This window comes from Mangifera indica, chromosome 8 (assembly GCF_011075055.1).
Source record: "Mangifera indica cultivar Alphonso chromosome 8, CATAS_Mindica_2.1, whole genome shotgun sequence".
In the NCBI taxonomy this organism is placed as follows: domain Eukaryota; kingdom Viridiplantae; phylum Streptophyta; class Magnoliopsida; order Sapindales; family Anacardiaceae; genus Mangifera; species Mangifera indica.
In genome coordinates, this window is record NC_058144.1 from 17,907,103 (window position 1) to 17,926,980 (window position 19,878).

General features: G+C 33.2%; 1 pseudogene; it reads right to left on the reverse strand.

The window, feature by feature from the left end:
- Positions 1 to 15,140: 15,140 nt before the first annotated feature.
- LOC123224030 overlaps positions 15,141 to 19,878 on the reverse strand; it is a 58,690-nt pseudogene continuing 53,952 nt past the window's right edge.

Genomic DNA, 19,878 nt, shown 5'->3' on the forward strand with positions numbered 1-19,878 from the left:
GAACAAATGTCCATACGTAAATGCTTCATGAACGTGGTGATTTTGCGCTCATTATTGCAATAGAATGCGATGATGAACGATCATGCATTGTCATATGCATGCTCGTTCACAGTGTGTTTTCTAGGTTCTATGACAAAGTAGTCACCAAAAAACCTCCCCAAATATGGTGCACCATTGTCCGGATGAGACAATATGACATGTAAGTCTATCTTACACTAGCAGCAACCCTTAAAATGTACAACAATGTGATTCAAAGGCAATTTCATGTAACAACACAAAACTAATGGCAATCTACCGAATTCTTTAATCTACACAAAATTTCAACTATACTCCAAGCAAAACTGATAAACTAAAACTCAACAATTTATTGGCCACTTTACATTATACTTATTATCAATTATGTGCAACAACACTTCACAAATCAATTTCTGATTATAATATAATTGATATTCAAAATATATATGCAACAACAAATAAATCATCAATCAATCATAACTTTTAGGTATAAATTTTTATGAAAATACCCTAAACATCTTATATCACTGTTGGGAATTTTTGGGTTGTCAACACATCAGAATACAATTTAAAAATCAAACAATGCCTGAAAGTTCCCATAAGGACAACATTTTAGGTAATGCTTTCATGAAACATGGCAAACAATACACATGGGGCATTTGAGAATTTTATACTTGTGTTAAATGACACTTCAAAACTTTACGTGGCAAATAGAACGTTATCTGAACCATAATGAGATGACATCTTGATATCCATGTGAAGCATGAATTGAAAGAGGTTAAAACCATTCACTAAAGGTTGTTAGGGCTTTATAGAGTATTAGAATATGACTTCTTAACCTGTCAATGATATGGTTGCTCTTACAATTTGAACCTTTCATCATACAATATCTCTTTAAGGTTGGGTTATAGATAAGGTGTCTCTTTCAAGGATCCTCAAGTTACATAGACTGACTTCGTTTAACAACCCGAGAAATGTCAAATTGATCATCAACTCAATCTCATTATGGTCATATATTTAACTGTTCATTTCCATTCGTTAAAGGACCCTAACTAAGATATTATCTCTTGTGCTTGGGAGTGGCGAATCCTTTGTTGATCCACTATAGTCTTTGTACATATCTCAATATAACCAATCATAACCTTTCTAGTAATCTTTTGACTATACTACGTTAGGCTAATGTTAAACTATACCAATCCTTGCATAAGATAGTTTGGTGACCTCAAATATAAGGATTACATGTACCTCTATTTACTAAGATGATGTATATTCCATAGACACTGGAGCAACCATTCATACAGAATTTTCTTGGTAGGTCAGTCAGATGAACACATCAACAATGTATACTCATGTGTTACACCAAGTTGTCAGCAAACAACTTTGATAAATGAGAATTATCATTATATTTCGATAAGGTCATTCAACACTGCAATAACTCTATCCCTATTACCCATGCCCTTGGTCATGGTAATATTGAAGTTATTGATGTTTTAAGAACAACCACCTAATGTACGCATAGGGTCCTCACAATCAGGTGTCAAGTACTAATCCTTTTGTCATGATTCAACCATTCTTAAGATATTTGTCTAAAAATATATTAATATGTTTTATAGACAAAGAATGTCATAGTAAATTAAAAATATGATCTTTATTAATGAACTTGTATCGTCATGGGGATTTACTCTAGGGTACTAACCCCAACAATCTCCCACTTGCATTATAGCAAGTGCACATAGAGAGTTGACTTGGACACACTTTTTTGCATAGTGATCCATGTATGCATACCATGTGTCTTCTGACACACATTGTCTACTTTTGGAAAGCTATACATGGGCGTGTGTGTTACACCACATGGTTGTGCATATCTTCCCTTAGACCAAGCGCCTGATTTTTAGACTTTTAAAAATTTTGGAACGACACACAGGCGTGTATAAGACCATACACGATCATGTGACTGGATCTGAAAATCACACCCTAGGGTTTCTATGCTTATTTGATCATAATTCTAGTAAGAGCTTTCTTCTAAGGCACATATAGAAGTCTCTACACACCTTAAGCATGAAATTTACACAACTTATTTGATCAAAGTACACATATATGGCTTTAAAGCATTAATCAAGCCAAAAATATAACATTTACGCAATCAAGAGATTAGGCATGCATATAACTCTTCATATTTGCATATAACATCAATTTCATCAACTAGATCATCACTACTATATCTAAACATCTCTAGAAAATGTATATAACTGAAAATTCCAAAGATTACATGATCAAAAAAGGGAAGTTGCTCCACTTACTTAGATTGTGGCGAAAACACTTTCTTTACATGGCTACAGTGATTATGGTGATCGTTAGCGGCTTAACAGGCGACGACAATACCCCTTCTCTCTCACACACTCTCTACTTTCTACAGTTATCAAAGATAATGAAAGAGAGCTAGGGTTATCATTTTTTGTTTTGTTTCTACGAAGTGATACATGGGTGTATATAGGCCATTCACGGTCATGTGTTTAGTTGCATAACTAAGGCAACTTCCTGTTTCACCATGATCATAATTTGATCCACTAATTTGAATTTTTGCTAACCATACACAATTGTGTTTGCCTCCATACATGAGCATGTACCCTTAAAAATCATTAATCATTGAATTTAAAAGTAGAAAAAAGACTAAAATGCCATTGGGCTTACCTATAGATATTACATCGCTGCAAAACTTTTGGTTCTATATGAATATTTTTAGATTCTGACATTCACAACTTACATACTCAACCAACTCTTTTTCGAGGTTAATAGCATTGATTATGTTATGGTCATAGCCATTCTAGGATTAAACATTAGAGCTACTCTTGACAATTAATTGTCAAGCTTTTAATGATATACAACAACTATGAGTATATTTAGATTTTAGTTTCACTTGCAGGCCTCATATTTTGCCATAAATGACCAATGTGTTTATCAAGAGTTATGAGAATTTTAATTCTCATAAACTCGTAAAGCACCTTATATTTCCTACGTGTTTCTATGTACTTAGGCCAATTACTTGTTTCCATCTAGGAATAAGTAATCTTTGTTATGATATTCAATCATACTTATTGACACATCATTTACTTTATGTCTATTTTTCTTGAGAATTAGAATCGATTGAGTTTTATTATTCTCCCACTTGATCTTTTAGAGAATGACATCTAAAAGAATCTTCTAAAATAAATTTTGAAATTTATTTGGTACTAAAAGAGCAATATTCTTAAGTTTCCTTTAGAATATCACACAAGATAATCTTTTTAACATATAGTTCAACTAACTCAAGCTAATTTGATAACATTAGTGTCACTACCATTGTTAAATAAGTCATTGGACTTTAATCCAATGCGTACAACACTTATGAAATGTGTTATACTCATAGACATAAACAGGGATTACAATCACTAAGGTATTACCTTAGAAAATTTGGTGGGTATTATAACTCACACTATACCTCAGACATTAAATTGGACCATTTATCTTATATAGTTGCCTTTTTGGTTTAACCCAAGTGATTGAATACATGTGTTAACAAATTCTTTATTTCATTCTTGAATTCCTTGAATTTCTTTAAGGTATTCAAATTTGTATTTCTAAAGATCTACAATTCATATTCATTAAATTGTCTAATGAATCAGATGAAATTCAAAATTTGTTTTATTAGGCATAAACTGCTAATTCTCATTATTAAGAGGAAATTCAACAGTCGAATAATGTTTCCACTCAAAACAATGAAACTGATATGGTCATCTTTGTCTGAAAGACATAACTAGTATGCACCATTCAACAACAATTGAATGAATGAAAATTTTAATCATGAGTCAGTCTTTCATGCCAAATCATCGGTCCAAATTAACTTATACAATTGAGAATTCTTGAAATAATCATAGTTATAAATTTCTCAGAAGTTTTATTTATGAAAAATATTATAACTAGTTCTTATTTGATTTCATCTTGCCTATGGGCTCGAATGAATATATAAATCCTACAACTAATATGGCATGCACGTGCTGCATTTCCAACTTGTAAGTCCACCTCTTCTCTTGGTTAGCATTCTACTATGCCTTAATTTCTTTACATTGAACAAATGTGAGAATTTGAATCTTATGTTAAATAGTCTGAGATTTCAAGAAAATGTTCAATTCTTATTCTTACTTGAAGTTGAAGACTCAGTTTTTCTTCATTTGTTTGTTAGAAAGGTTTTGCAACGTTTGCTTCAATGGCCAAACTTACCATATCAAAAGCAAATTACCTTACTTTTGTAAACAACACCTTATAAGAGTTTAGTGTGTTCTGATATATTGGCTAAGACTTATTAATGAAGTTGTATAGTCATAAGGGTTAACTCTAGGGCACCAACCCCAACAATTGTGCCATATTCATGTTTTATATCCTTAGGCAGTGTCATCCTCGATGAGTATTGTCTAAGTTTATCTTGACATCCCTAATGTCTTAAGAAAGCATACGACATGCCAGATGTCTTGTGAAAGCATATGACATCTTTGATGTCTACTACTAATAATGCACACAACATAACGTTGGTCAAGCTTCAGGCTAACTAACTCCCTAGTCATAAAAAGAGTTTGATCGTAATCCCTCTCTTACCAAATGGATGGCCCTTACTATGGGTATGTACCTATCGTATCTCATTGACCATATGAGAAACTAGATAATGCAACTCTCCCTTACCATACACCCCTAAATTGAAATGAGTTGCTAAGACATCTCAACATCAAGTGCATAATACATCCCATAAGTCTCTTTCTCTCTCTTAGCCCTAATGCTTTCACATATAACGCCACATTACAAATAATTGGTGGTTATAACAATCTATATATTTTGTTCTCAAATTTCTAAATTCAACATGAATCCACTTTTGTTAGGTTGCATGTCATCTTCCATACAATTAGACATGTCTTATGTGATAGCTATTCCAATTCACCTTTATTAAGGCTTCTCTGACCTTGTCCTCATTCCAACATATAACATAAGGGTAAAACTATCATTTCTCAAAACTTCATAGGAGTGACTTCAACTTATTCCCCATAACTCTATTTTAGTTGATATAGAAGTGTACATCTTAAATGTCATAGGCGTACATCTATAGTCCTAACTAACGACTTCTCTAACATTTAATTAAAGTTTTTTACCTCATAAAACTTTGCCATAGATGTGCACTCTTTCACCTTATGCTCATGCACATAACTAAAGCCACGTATAGATGTATATCACATAATGTATGACTGTTTGTGCTTCACTCCTAAATAGACTCATGGACAGATCTTATGCCATAGGGAGATCTTTTTCCTATGGGATGTACAAGTGCATATCTCAGCACATATGGTTGTACATCAATGCTTGGAAAATCATGTTCTATCAATATTATGGTCTCAACACATAATAGGTTTTTGTGTCTCTAAATCATGCAATATGAACCCATAATCATCCTAAAACACATTTACATCTTTCAAACACTATTGATCAACAATCTTCATGCATATCAACAAATATAAATATACATTCAACATATTCACAATCATCAACATGTAATCTTCATCATACTCTCGGTTTAATCACTAAATATACATATTTATATGAGTCTTTAATCTTCCTTAATCATATTTTGTAGAACTATACCAACAAATCAAATTCTGATATAGCAAAACAAAGCATATAAACTACCTAGAATAGTAGAAAGCCAACTACTTACCTCTTTTCCAACATATAAAAAATCTCCACATAGGTTGGGTGAATTTCCAACAACCTAATGATTCCTTTAGGTGCTCTCAGGCTTCCCAAGTGCTCACAAAGTCTAGTCTCTCTGTTTTTGCTCTAAAATTATTAAAGGCGAAAAGTGAGCTCATATACTTTTACTACTTCTTTTATTTTTCACTAAAAGCATCATGCGCGGTCGTGCAACTCTCATGCACAAGCATATCAATAGTTTTGTGATGAAAACCACTCTCTATGATCATCGAAAGCTATTCTTATCCAAAATTTGTTTTCAACGTGTGATCATACATTGCCTCAATATAGGCGCACCTTGCTTTTTCACAGGCGTATGAGCGTGCATCCTTTATATGCACAATCGTACCTTATCCAATACTTAAGTAATTTTACACATTAAACACAAAAGGCCAATATGTCTTTAATCATGCATGTAAGAGCATACACTAATAAGGTATATGCCCTTACATACCTTTAAATACACACATATATCACATTCAACTTAAGGGAAAGGCAATCATACTTTTAAAGGCACATATAAGTGTTACACTTAATTGATTAGGTGTAAAACACCTTACTTTAACAAAGAGTGCAAATGACACATATTTTATGGTGTCATCCAAGATGAATTTTTTTAATATGTAAATGTTAATATATCATTAAATTCATTATATTAATGTTGTATTTTTCTTGAGTTTCCATAATTTATATTTTTTATTTTTTTTGTTTTTTATAATTAATGTTTATCCAATTTTGTTAAATACAAAAGTTATTATCAAATAATAAATTAGATTGAGAGAGATAAATACTATTTCCTTAGTATGATAATATATTAAAATTAGTTTACATTGTTAAAAAAAATTAATATATACTTAAAATTTAGCTTTATTTTAAAAACCGGACCGATCCGATCAATTCAATTGATTAAATTATAAACCAGTATACTATCCAATCTAGTTTCACACTTCGCTCCAGTCTATATATAAATATTGACTTGTTTAAAATTTAACTAAACTGGATAAACCTGCTAAATCAGAAAAATTTTTTAAAACCAATAATTTGTAATTGATTTTTTTTCTTTATTTATGTAAAGGAGTGTCAATTACTTAATTAACATATGTAGAGCCAACCAATCTTTGTCGAGTGGCATCAGAAACAAACACTTGACCAAGCCTGCCAGCCTCTTTTGATATCATTCATTCCTGGAATGGCGTATAATGTCTCATCCAAACACCTCGTATAAACCTACAGGGGATACATTAAAGCAATCAAAAACCAAACAAAGATGAATTCTTTTTTTTAATATCTCCAAATGGTTTCAAACTCCAGCGATCCCAAAACATACTCATCATCCTTTCTTTTTCAAACCACAGCATATCGGAAATATATATTGGGTTTACAAGTGTGAAGATTGAAACTCATGTTACACAAAGGCAATTAGCTTATGTTAAGGTCCAATCTACACACTTATATACCACTCATTTTACTTAAGTTTATTAGATGTGGGACTCTTTTTCTTCCTTTTTATTTTAGTCTCCAACACCCCCGCTTAAGTGCAAGCACTTAGGCTATTAGATCTGTCTTTTGGCTTAGCTGGTTTTTGGCTGGGTGCATTGTCACTTGTATCCAGGAACACTTAGGCTGTTAAACCTGCCATTTGGCTCATGCTCTGATACCATATCGAAAATATATATTGGGTTTACAAGTGTAAAAATTGAAACCTATGTATAACATCCCTCTCTAAAAGTACTACCCACCGAAGGAGAAATGTTACGAATTAATATTTGAAGCGTCTACTTTTTTTTTTCTTTTTAAAATACTTTAAAATAAAAGCATCATTAAAAGTGTTTAGGAAGTATTCCATGAAAACTGAAAATCTGGAAGCGAACAAAAGATGTATATACTCATATGAAAACTCATCTGAAAGCCTCTGAAAACATAGAGTAATCATATGCAACTGTACCATAATCTCAAAAAGTCAAAAGTCGACAAGAACATGCCACTGTATGCATGTAATATAAACCAGATAAACTTGTTATAGTCGGATCTACCTACACTGACCTGGCCCTGCCTCGCAGCTACCTCGATCACCTATACCTGCAATCAGGAAAGAAAAGGAAGTGAGTGATAAGAACACTCAGTAAGAGGAAAGAATCAAGTAAAGTATCTCGTTTCCTGTTCTAACTCACTTTCAGGACTCAACCTTACATCCTAACCTCTATAAGAGATTGAGGACGTAATCTAGTTCATTCTTTACTATTTGGGTCATACTTTGTCCCATCTAATCTCTATTTGATACTTTCTAGAAGCTCACTATAGGGATTTGACACTTTTCTAAGCTCGAGCTCTCTTCTTTTCTCTCACTACACCATTTTTGAATCTGAATCAAACTCTACTGCGAGCATGCTCTACTATGAGCAGACTCTACTGTGGGTCTATGTCCTACTACGGACGTGTCCTACTGCAGACATGCCCTACTATGGGCGGTGTAGTGTAAAGTGCCTCCTCATAGTTTATAGCATGCATGCGGGTCTTATATCTTACTAATTTTGCTTTTATCTAAATTTATTCATAACTCACCAGATATTACTCTTGGGATGACTCCTAAATCTTGAGCCCCAAATTCCTTTTCTTGCTTTTCTTTCTTTTTCTTTTCTTCTTTTCTTTCCTTTCCTTTCCTTTCCTTTCCTTTCTTTTCTTTCTTCTTCCTTTCTTTTTTCTCCTCTTTTTCTTTCTCTCTTTCTTTCTTGCCCAAAACTACGAAATACTGTTCACAGAACAGTCATTTAACAGGGCAGCCTTATTTTTCATATAATTTAATAGCCCAAACGGTTTCTAATTCATACAAGCTATATATGGTTGAAAAGAGGATTCACAGATCTTTCTAACAAGCTATAATAGCACTCATAATTCAATAGATAAGGTAGTAAAAACGTGAGATAACATCAGTGGCAAAAACTGCCTCCTCTGTTTATTTGGTAAAACAGTCCTTGTGGTTCATACAATATTTAACAATCCAAATGATCTCTAATTCATAAAAGCTATATATCATTGGAAACAAGATTCAAAGAGCTTTCCAAAAAGATATAATAGCACTCATAAATCCTTAGATAAGACAGTCAAAACGTGAGATGAAATTAGTGGCGAAACTGCCTCCTCTGTTTATTTGGTAAAACAGTCCTTTTGGTTCATATAATATTTAACAGTCCAAATGATCTCTAATTCATACAAGCTATATATCAATGGAAAGAGGATTCAAATATATTTCCAACAAGATATAATAGCACTCATAATTCATCAGATAAGGCAGTCAAAACATGGGACGAACTCAGTGGCAAAAACTGTAAATATTATGCAACTTTCTGCCATGAACAAAATCACATACATAGACATCCCAAATGGCAAAACAACATTTATTAACTTCAAAATCATCATTTATAACATAGATCCAAGGAACCAAAAGCCTAAAACATACAACATATCAAGGATGATTCCCCTTACCTTGTTTCAAGCCAAATTTTTGCAAGTTGGCTTCTTTCTCTTTGTTTTGCTTCCTTTATCACCAAGACCACTTTAAATCAATACCAAAACACACTAACATATTCACATAACATGCATATAAACATAGATAAAAGGGAAAGGAAGGAGATCTTTGGTTACCAAAGCTATCAAGTGCTTCCTTTTCTTTTCTTTTATTTCTTGTCTTCCAAACTCCTTCAAATCTTTTCTTTTTCTTCAAGAAAACAAAGAAAAAGCGTGAAGAATGGTGGCTTCTGCAATATGGATGGGAAATGATGGAAAAAAGGGTATGAGTTGCTCTTTTTGACTTTCTCTCCATTTATATGCAATCTTTATCCCTTTTCTCCTTATCTCTTTTTTTCTTTTTTCTTTTTCTTTTTCTTTTTGTATTTATATACATAAATATATGTTTATATAAACACCCCCATACATGTTACTATATATATCTATATTTAAAATTGGAAATATTTCCAAACAAGGTCAAAAGATGTAATTGCCCCTAGAACATACCCGAGGGTATTACACCATGTTACACAAAACCAATTAGTTTATGTTGTGCACTTGAAGAATGTACACTGTGTTCCCCATATTATTAGGAATCTCCTTAGTATATCTAGAATCACCAAAGACAATAATGTTCTAGTTGAATTTTCAGCTGACAAATCTATGATTAAAGATAGACTGAGTAATGATGTCTTATTGCAGGTAACGCTTAGAGATGACCTTTATATGTTGTCTCTACCCAAGCCATCTGGTTCCCAAACTCAAGGCAAGATTAAAAATAATATTAGCTCAAAGGATCTCATATTGTCCTATTTGCATCCTAAACAAAATGATTGCATTAACAAATCAGTCTGCTCTGTAATTCACAAGAATAATGGCTATCATGTTGTTACTATTAAAAATAAAGAACTCTTGAATGATAATGTTGACAACTTTACAAATAAAGGTGATTGTACTTCTACTTTTTTAATAAATAATGTTTATTATACTTCTGTTTTTACAATAATTAATGTTGATTGCAATTCTGCTCATGCTACTTCTAATGACAAGTCTCTTAAGAATCGGACAGACAAAGGTACAACTTGTAAAGCTACTATTAAACCTTCCAAGTCTGAATCAACTCAAGCTCTCTGGCACTCTAGACTAGGTCATCCTAGTCCCAAAATTGTTACTACAATTCTCAAATCTATTTGTCCCTTGCAGAATTACTTTAGCAAGAATCTCTTCTTTAATGCATGTCAATTTAGTAAACTAAAGCAGTCTAGTTTTCCTATGTCTTAGTCTATAGCCTCTAAACCTCTTGAACTCATACATACTGATCTTTGGGGGCCTTCCCCAACAATGTCATCTAAGGGATATAGGTACTACATCCATTTTATTGATGATTATAGTTGGTTCACGTGGAGTTTTCCCTTAAAATTCAAATCTGAAACTAAAACCACCTTCATGACATTTCATAGATTAGTTGAAAGATAGTTCAACAGTAGAATTATGTGCGTCCAGTTTGATTAGGGAGAAGAATATAGATCCTTAGCTCCATACTTAGCTAGTCTTGGAATTGCATTTAGGCATCCCTGTCCTCATACTTATCAACAAAATGGAAGAGCTAAAAGAAAACATAGGTAGATAGTTGAAACTGGTCTCACCCTATTAGCTCATTGTGGGATGCCACTTAAATACTAGTGGCTTGCATTTCAAACAGCTGTGTATCTTAGTAATAGATTACCTTCTCCTGTTATTGATTTTCTATCATCTTTTCAATTACTGTTCCACAAAAGTCCCAATTATCTTGCCCTCAAAGTGTTTGGGTGTGCTACTTTTCCTTATATAAGATCTTATCAATCACATAAATTTAGCTTTCACATAGAAAAATGTGTTTTTGTTGGTTACAGCCTAGCTCACAAAGGGTATAAATGTTTATCCTCAGGAAAAATTTACATCACTCAAAGTGTTAAATTCAATTAAACTATCTTTCCTTTTCCGCATGATCCAAACTTTAAACAAAACTAAGTTTTCTTCAAAGATAGGTTTTCTTAAACCTGAAGATAGGTGTACTACAACATATAAATTTCCTCCTCCACAAATAAGTAAGTCATGTGGTCTTAGTTCTCAAACAAATTGTTCTCCAGAGTTAAACAGATCAAACTCTAGTATTTTTGGTGTTGAATTATCTGCTTGTGCACCTGATGATGTTCAACAATTCTCTGAGAACTATATTCCATCCCTTGCTACATCAGCATCTCCTTTAAGCCAGTCTGAACTTGTTGTTTCCATGTCTAAACCAGGTTCATCCAACCCTAACCAATCATAACCTTGTTCAAATACCACTCAATCCAATTCACCAAGTCTTACTTCCACTAGTCAAAGCAACCAACCTGAACCTTCTATAATCAACATACATCTCATGTTAACTAGAACTAAAACAGGAAACTTCCAAAACCAAAACAATGCATTACCTTTAGTGTCACAAGATGTTCTACACATATGTTTGTCACTTCCTCTATTGCCAAAACTGAACCTCAAATAGTTACAAAAGCTTTACGTGATTCAGAATGAAAGTAAGCTATACAAGATGAATATAATGCCTTGGTTGCTAACAACACCTGAACTTTAGTTCCTTTGTCTGATGATATGCATGTAATTGGGTGTAAATGGGTTTTTAACGTTAAACACAATCCTGATGGGTTTGTTCAGAGGTATAAAGCCAAGTTAGTTGCCAAGGGGTTTCAACAAACACTTGGGGTTTACTATTTTGAAACCTTCAGTCCTGTTGTTAAATCTACCACTATTAGAATAATCTTGAGTGTTGCTGTGAGTTACAATTGGGAAATTAAACAAATTGTTGTGAATAATGCTTTCTTAAATGGTGATCTTACTGAGATTGTGTTTATGAGCCAACCAGAAGGATTTTCTAAGTGGTATGAGAGTGGTAAGTAGGTGTGCAAGGTAAATAAAGCTTTATGTGGGCTCAAACAAGCTCCAAGAGCTTGGTTTGAGAAGCTGAGAAATGCACTAATGGCATGGGGTTTTACTTCGTCATTCTCTGATACGAGTCTATTCATCTATAAGTCTAGTCATGTGATTGTGTATGTGCTTGTGTATGTGGATGACATTATGTTAACTGGCAATGATAGTTTTGTGATCACTCAAGTCATTACTCAATTAAATCAAGAATTTGCATTAAAAAATTTGGGTACATTGCATTTCTTCTTGGGCTTTAAAGTGTTTCGAAACCACACTAGTCTGCATTTGAGTCAAACTAAGTATGCAAAAGACCTTCTATCAAAAACAAATATGCTTGAGTCCAAACCTTGTATTACTCCTTTTTCAACAGAAACCAAACTGTATCCAGAAGATAGTGAAAAATTTGAACGTTCATAATTGTATAGGAGTCTGATATGAGGTTTACAGTATTTAACCTTTACTAGACCAGATATTACATATTTTGTAAACACACTTAGTCAGTTTATGCAAGCTCTCACTAAATTACAATGGAAAACTTGTAAACGGGTACTGAGATACATCAAAGGAACACTTGACTATGGTCTTTTATTTTATAATGCATCTAATCTTTAGTTGGAGTGTTATTTTGACTCTGATTGGGCTAGTAATTTGCATGATAAAAGGTCCACAACTAGCTATTGTGTTTTTTTGGGTAAAAATTTGGTTCAATAGAGTTTAAAAACACAAAATGTGGTTTGCCTTATCCTCCATAGAAGCTGAGTATTGTGCTCTCACACACACAACAACTGAAATTGTTTGGTTAAAATCTTTGTTTAGTGAATTCAATTTAGAATGTTTCAAACCACCTGTTATTTGGTGTGACAACCAAAGTGCCAATGCATTTTATGCAAATCCTGTTTTTCATGCTCGCACAAAACACATTGAAATTAATGGTCACTATATAAGAGACCAAGTTACTGCCAAAAATGTTGTGGTTCAATATGTTCCTACTAAACACCAAAAGACAGACATTTTTACCAAAGCTTTGCCTGCTATTAAATTTGAGAATATACGTACTTCATTAAATGTGTGCAGTATGAGTTGCTTGGAAAATTTTAGGAATAGTGATTCATCATGTTTTTTATTGAAATTGTGTGTTGTCTGAATTATATACAAACTGTTATGTGTGCTGATATGTTAATATCTGCATTGATCTGTATTAGTATCTACATTGATCTGTATTAGTGCCTGAATTGTTTACATGTTATTTTACAAGTCATTTTTCTTTGAATTGTTTACAAGTCGGTTTTAGTAATCATATTGTGAACATGAAGCTGTGAAGTTTGCATTGATCTATATTATCATCTGAATTGGGCTCAAAGCAATTGATTGAGTAATCATTCTGTAACATGAATCTGTGAGGTCTGAATTGTCTGATATTGGTATCTGAATTGTACACAATTTGTTGTGTACTCTTGGTGTGTTCTATTAAATCTCTTCTCTAAAAAAACAAAACCACTACATATTGATCTAAGGGTTGAGTAAGTTGAGCAATGAAATATGAGGCACCATTAATCAGGAGGTATGCAAAGTTACTTGGTGCAAAAGAGTGATCATGAACTGGAGAAATATGAAACCACTGCTACTCAGAAGGAAGAAATCTGAAAGCACTGACAAATTGGAAGGTATGCAAGGTAGTTTCCCTGGAACCCTCAATTATAACTTGTGATATTTTTACTAGCGTGGAAGTTAAAGAAAAAAAAAACCGAGAGGAAAGGAACCTGAAAACATTGCCAATCAAAAGGGAGAAATCTGCCAATCAGAAGGTATACAAAGGTAATTTTCTGAAACTCTCAAATATAACTTGAGTGATTCTAGACACTATTGCTAGTGAAAAAAAAAAAGAGAGGAAAAAATTGAAAAAAGAAAAAGAAAGAAAAAGAGAGGAAAGAATTGAAAAAAAAAAGAAAGGAAAGAACTGAAAAAAAAAAAGAGCTGAGGAAGAACTGAAAAAAAAAAAGAGAAAGGGAAGAGTCTGAGTCTGTCCCCATCTAGTATCCTGTACCAATTTGGAAATTGTACTCGAAAACACTACAATAGTATTGGTTTCCTATGAATGTGTAATGTTCTGCAAGTTACAATGATTTGCTCAGCTAAGGCACAATAACTGTTCTCTGGAGGTTATAATGATTTGTTTATGGTTAGCTTGTAACCCAAGGCACAATAACTGTTCTCCTCTAGCTTTGTTCCAGTTTTCGAACTGAGGTGCACTCTGGGATGGAGAAAGAGTCCTGGCGAAAGATAGACCGACAAAAAGGGTCAAGCTTAAGGGGGGATGTTAGTATAAGGGTGTAATTGCAAGGTGGTCAAACCTGAGGTACTAAGAGGTTAACTCTAAAATGAAGTGGACTTAACTGCTATTTGTAAACAATTAAGGCATTGATTAGTACTTTAGCCACACGCATATAAAAGATGGTGGCAATTGTAATTTGGTTTTTATGCAGTTAAATGAAAAGAAAAAACTTTCTCTCTCTCCTTCTAAAACATTCCAGAGAGTTCCTCACTCTCTTCGTCGCACACTCTTTCGCTCTATTTCACAAATCGATGGTTTGATCCTGATACATGAATCCTTAGCTGGCTTATCTCACATATCCTTTCACAGCAAAATCTTACTACCCAATCTAGCCTCACTTCTCATAAAATCATATGTATCATGCCCTTTGTCTTCTAATCAAGATTTATTAAATTGACCTCACATGTGACACCCTCGTGCTTAACTTAATATCTATGGTTTGGCTAGACGATAAAATAAACAAAAAAACAGATTAAAAAAACATTGTTCCCATCGAATCATAAAACAAGAGGAAAATTTTAATATCGGGATTTAATCAAAGTATTAAAAAACTAACCTATTGTGGTCTCATTATCTTTGTATCACGATTGTCTAGGGACTCTTTCCAATGAGCTAAGTACCCAGCCATGCGGGGAATGGCAAACAATACAGGGAAAAACTCTGTTGGAAATCCTATTGCCGTAATCAAAAGTTCAATGCTTTCTAACTATATTCTATATTTGGAGGAAGCAACAAAGAGTAGTATCATTTGTAACTCATTTTGTACCTATATATCAATCTAGAACAGAAATCAACATTTGGATATAACTTCCTTTTAATAAAATACTCATCAAATAATGCAGCCTTTCCCAAAGCAACAGCAACCTGCAAAATAGTATTAAAGATGGATGCCTAACTGCTTAGTCATAACATATATTTCATTAGAAGCATCTGATCAAGAAAAACCAGAGAATGAGCACCAAAGAATAAATAGATTATATTTACTCTAGACTACTCTCTTAACCAGAAAAGGTTTTTAAAACACTTCATAACAGATTTTTCACACAACTTTGCTCTGGATTCAATTTCCTGTCAGGTTATATTGTTGTTTCTTCCAGAAAAGATATCAGAGCTCATGATTTACTAATCGGTTTGATCTCTGGCAGAGAACAATCTCTAGACAATAATATTATAATAATAAGGAAATGATTGTCAAATTACAGAAAATACAATTGCTAACTAGCTTTTGTTCTTTAAAGATGTATATAATTTTATGAGTTTCTTTGATTTCCTATTTTAAGGTAAAGTGATAGACCCCAATAATCCAAATTTATAAGAGGAAGGGTAAAACGGGGATTGTAATACCAGCAACTATAATTTAGAAGGCAACTTTGGATAATCATCATGCAAACTTGGCAACTTTGGATAACTATCACAAAACCTTGGAAGTACAACTGAGAAAACACATAAACAAAGAAGCAGCAAATCACATGCACATAAACATAGGGGTAGATCACACAAGCAAGGAAAGAAACCAAAAGAAGCATGCAATCAGGAATAAGATAGATCCTCAGCGATGTAGCTGTGCGTTAAAAGGAGAAGAAAGATGTGGGAATGAGGCATCCAGGAAAATATAATTGGTTAGGTTTTGGTTTAGGGGCTTAGGCCTAGATCATTGGTTTACTGCCATAGTAGTGTTGGTTGTATCGGTTTTCTTGGTTCTTTGATCTATTTCAATAAGCCATTGTAATCTGTACTATTTCATTCAATAAAGCAACCATTACATTTATTCATATAATTCCATTTTTGACATTTATTCCACAATTAGCAACACACAGCCTTTTTACACAAATATAATATACATAATAGGTGCTTAGTAGTTGACATCTTTTCCAGAAGGATCCAGCTCCTATAGAAAACAACTCCACAAGGTTAGGTATGCAACAAAATTGGTATCAGAGTGAGGTGAAGTTGGGTGATGGTCAATAACAAAGTAGAATCCAGATTAGAACAAATGGAGAAAGAACTCAACGGTAAAATTGAAAACCTGAAGAACGAATTTGGGACAATTAAGAATGAGTTAAAGGAGATTCACACAGAGTTGCAGGAATCTCGTTCAATGAGGGGAGAAATAACAAAGATTAAGGATATATTAGTGGTGTTCTATAAAAAAGAAATCAAAGGAAAAATGATCATTGAACATTCAAAAGTGCAGAGAACAAGAGAATTTCAGGAGGAACTAGTGGGATGGGCCTAGAACAAATAAAAAAAGCTAGTAAAGAGGGGACGTCGACACACCATGAAAGGGGAGAAGTGAGTAGAGCTAGAGCAAACAAAAGGGGAGACGTATATCCTCACTGAATCAAGATCCCAATGTTTGGTGGGGATGATCCTGTTGGATGGATTTTCAAAGCAGAGAAATATTTCTTTGTCAATCAAGTTAGGATGGAGGACATGGTGAAGGTCACAAGCGTTTGCATGGAAGGAGCCTTTCTAGTGGCTACAGTGGGAAAACACTTGGGGAACCTTTAGCAGTTGGGAGGCATGCAAGGTGGTGTTGGTGGAGCGATTTTAGGTTACATGGGAGGGGCCAGCTTTCGAAGAACTCTACTCACTCCAGCAATATGGTTCCATCACTGATTACAGGTTACAGTTTGAGAAATTAACAATCATTTTATTGGATTTGTCTGATACAGCTCTGGAGGGCACTTTCATCAATGGGCTGAGAGACAAGATTCGGGTGGAGATCCAACTCCTAGAACCTGCCACCCTACGTTAGGCCATGGGTGCAGCCTAGCAGGTCGAGGACCTTGACATCTTATTAGGCCAGGTAAAAGACTAGCGCTGATCAATGAAACCAAACCTAAACCCAAACTATTATCCACCTATGGCTCCAGCCCACTCAAGCAACCACAACAACAATCTTCAACCCAACTCGCAGAGAAACCGAGCCAACCAGTCCATATCCTTCACCTAACCCACCCAAACAAATACACCCTGCCCTCTAACCACAGCAACATGTGAATGAACTCCAACCATCGTAAGTAGCTACAATGTTGGCATGACTAATGGTGAGAGCTTCAGACAACACCAACAGCATGCACCATCTACCTTCTCGTCAGCTTACCGATATTGAATAGCAAGAAAAATTTTTGAAGTGCCTATGTTTCCATTGTGATTCTAAGAAGCACGGGTGCGTTTCCATAAATCCGAAATGTTTCAGTTTTTGAAATGGCCCGAAACTGGTACGAAACAATTTGGGGCCATTTCGATAATTTTAAATAAAAAGGAAACATGTTTCCTTAACAGAAACAGTTTCTTATGCATAAAAGGATTCTGAAAGTGTATCATAAAAGGATTTTGAAAGTGAATAACAGAAACAGTTTCCTATGCGTTAGATTATCCTCTCTTCTTTGTTGTCAATCTCCTAGGCATCTTCTTCTTCTCCGAATAGTGGCTGGAAGAAAGAAAACTCGGTGAAAAAAAATGTGCGTTTTTCTTGCCTTTTATGATACAAATTATTTTATATGGATTCTAATCTAATGCATCTCTACTCCCAAGATTAATTTCTTTTTATAAAACATATATTAATTTATTATATATACTCTATTCCCAAGACTATAATTCTCTGCCAATGCATGCTTCTTCCAGGTGTGTTAGTTTTCCAAGATTTTTATTTTATTATAAAATATATATTAAATTATTATATATATACTCCGATATGCCTACTTTTTGCTCAAAGATTTTATAATTCTTTGTCGATGCATGCTTCTTCCAGGTGCATCAGTTTGCCAAGATTTTTATTTTATTATAAAATATATATTAAATTATTAAATCATTCTATCATCAATGCATGCTTTCTTCTAGATGTGTCAACGTTTGAATTCTAATTTATTATAAAATATATATTAAATTATTAAAATGTTAAATAAATATATATGTATATATATATTTATATCAATGCAACTTGGTTAATTTTTGCAATATATATATACACACGCCCACATAAGTTATTCATGAATATAATTTGTAATTATAATCTATAATTTATTTTATTAATAATTATTGAATATTTGATTTTATATAATTTAATCGAATAATTTTGTAGTCTGTAATTTAGTTATTCTTGTTTGATTTGAATATTATTTATAGATAAAATTTTTCCTATAATTGAATTGATTTATTTATGTTTTCAATTTGTGATTTTATTTCAGTTGTGTAGTAAGCTGCCAAGAAGAATAATCGGTGATTTATGTGATTTGGTTGATTTTTTTGATAGATTTTAGCAAATTGTTGGTGATACTGAATTTGGGTTAATCATTAATGGATTTTGCTACTAGTAAGGAAAGTTCTAATTCTAAAAGTAGTAGTAGTAGTGTGGGTTCCGCAAAAAAGAATAATGATAAAGATCAAAATTCATTGTGGAAATATGTCACAAAAATTGAGAAACTTGGAAAATCAGGGGGTACATGCAAATGAGTTTGTAATTTTTGTCATAAAGAAAGGTAAGGGACTTATACTAGAGTTAAATCTCACCTATTAAAAATTACAGGGAAAAGAATCGGTGTTTGTTCTAAAGTGAAATTTGAAGATTTAATAGAAATGAGAAAATTAGATGATGGAGCTACCAATAAGATTTATAATTCTCAACCTAAGCAAGTGTCATTGCCTAATAGTACTACTAATGTAAATCAATCATTGACTTTTTTCTTACCGTCACCGAGTAGGTCAAATCCTTTTTCAAAGAAAAGAAAAGTTGATGATTCTCTTATTGCTAAATCTTTTAACATACAAACTAGAGCTTAATTAGATAAGAAAATTACTAAAATGTTTTACACTGGTGGTCTTCTTTTTAATTTTGCTAGGAATCCAAACTATATTAGTGCTTTTCATTTGCAGCTAATCATTCATTGGGTGGTTATGTGCCTCTTAGGTACAATAAATTAAGAACTATACTACTTCAGCAAGAGAAAGCAAATGTGGAAAGGTTATTGGAACCTAAAGGGGTTAGTATTGTTAGTGATGGATGGAGTGACCCACAAAGGAGACCTTTGATTAACTTCATGGTTGTTTATGAATCAAGCCCGATGTTTATTAAAGTTGTTAATTGTGCAGCTAAAGTTAAAGATAAATATTTCATTGCTAATTTATTGAAGGAGATAATTAATGAGGTTGGTCATCAAAAAGTAGTTCAAGTAATAACTGATAATGATAAAAATTGTAAAGGTGTTGGGGAAATCACTGAATGTATGTTTCCACATATTTATTAGACTTCATGCGTTATGCATACTTTGAATCTAGCTTTGAAAAATATA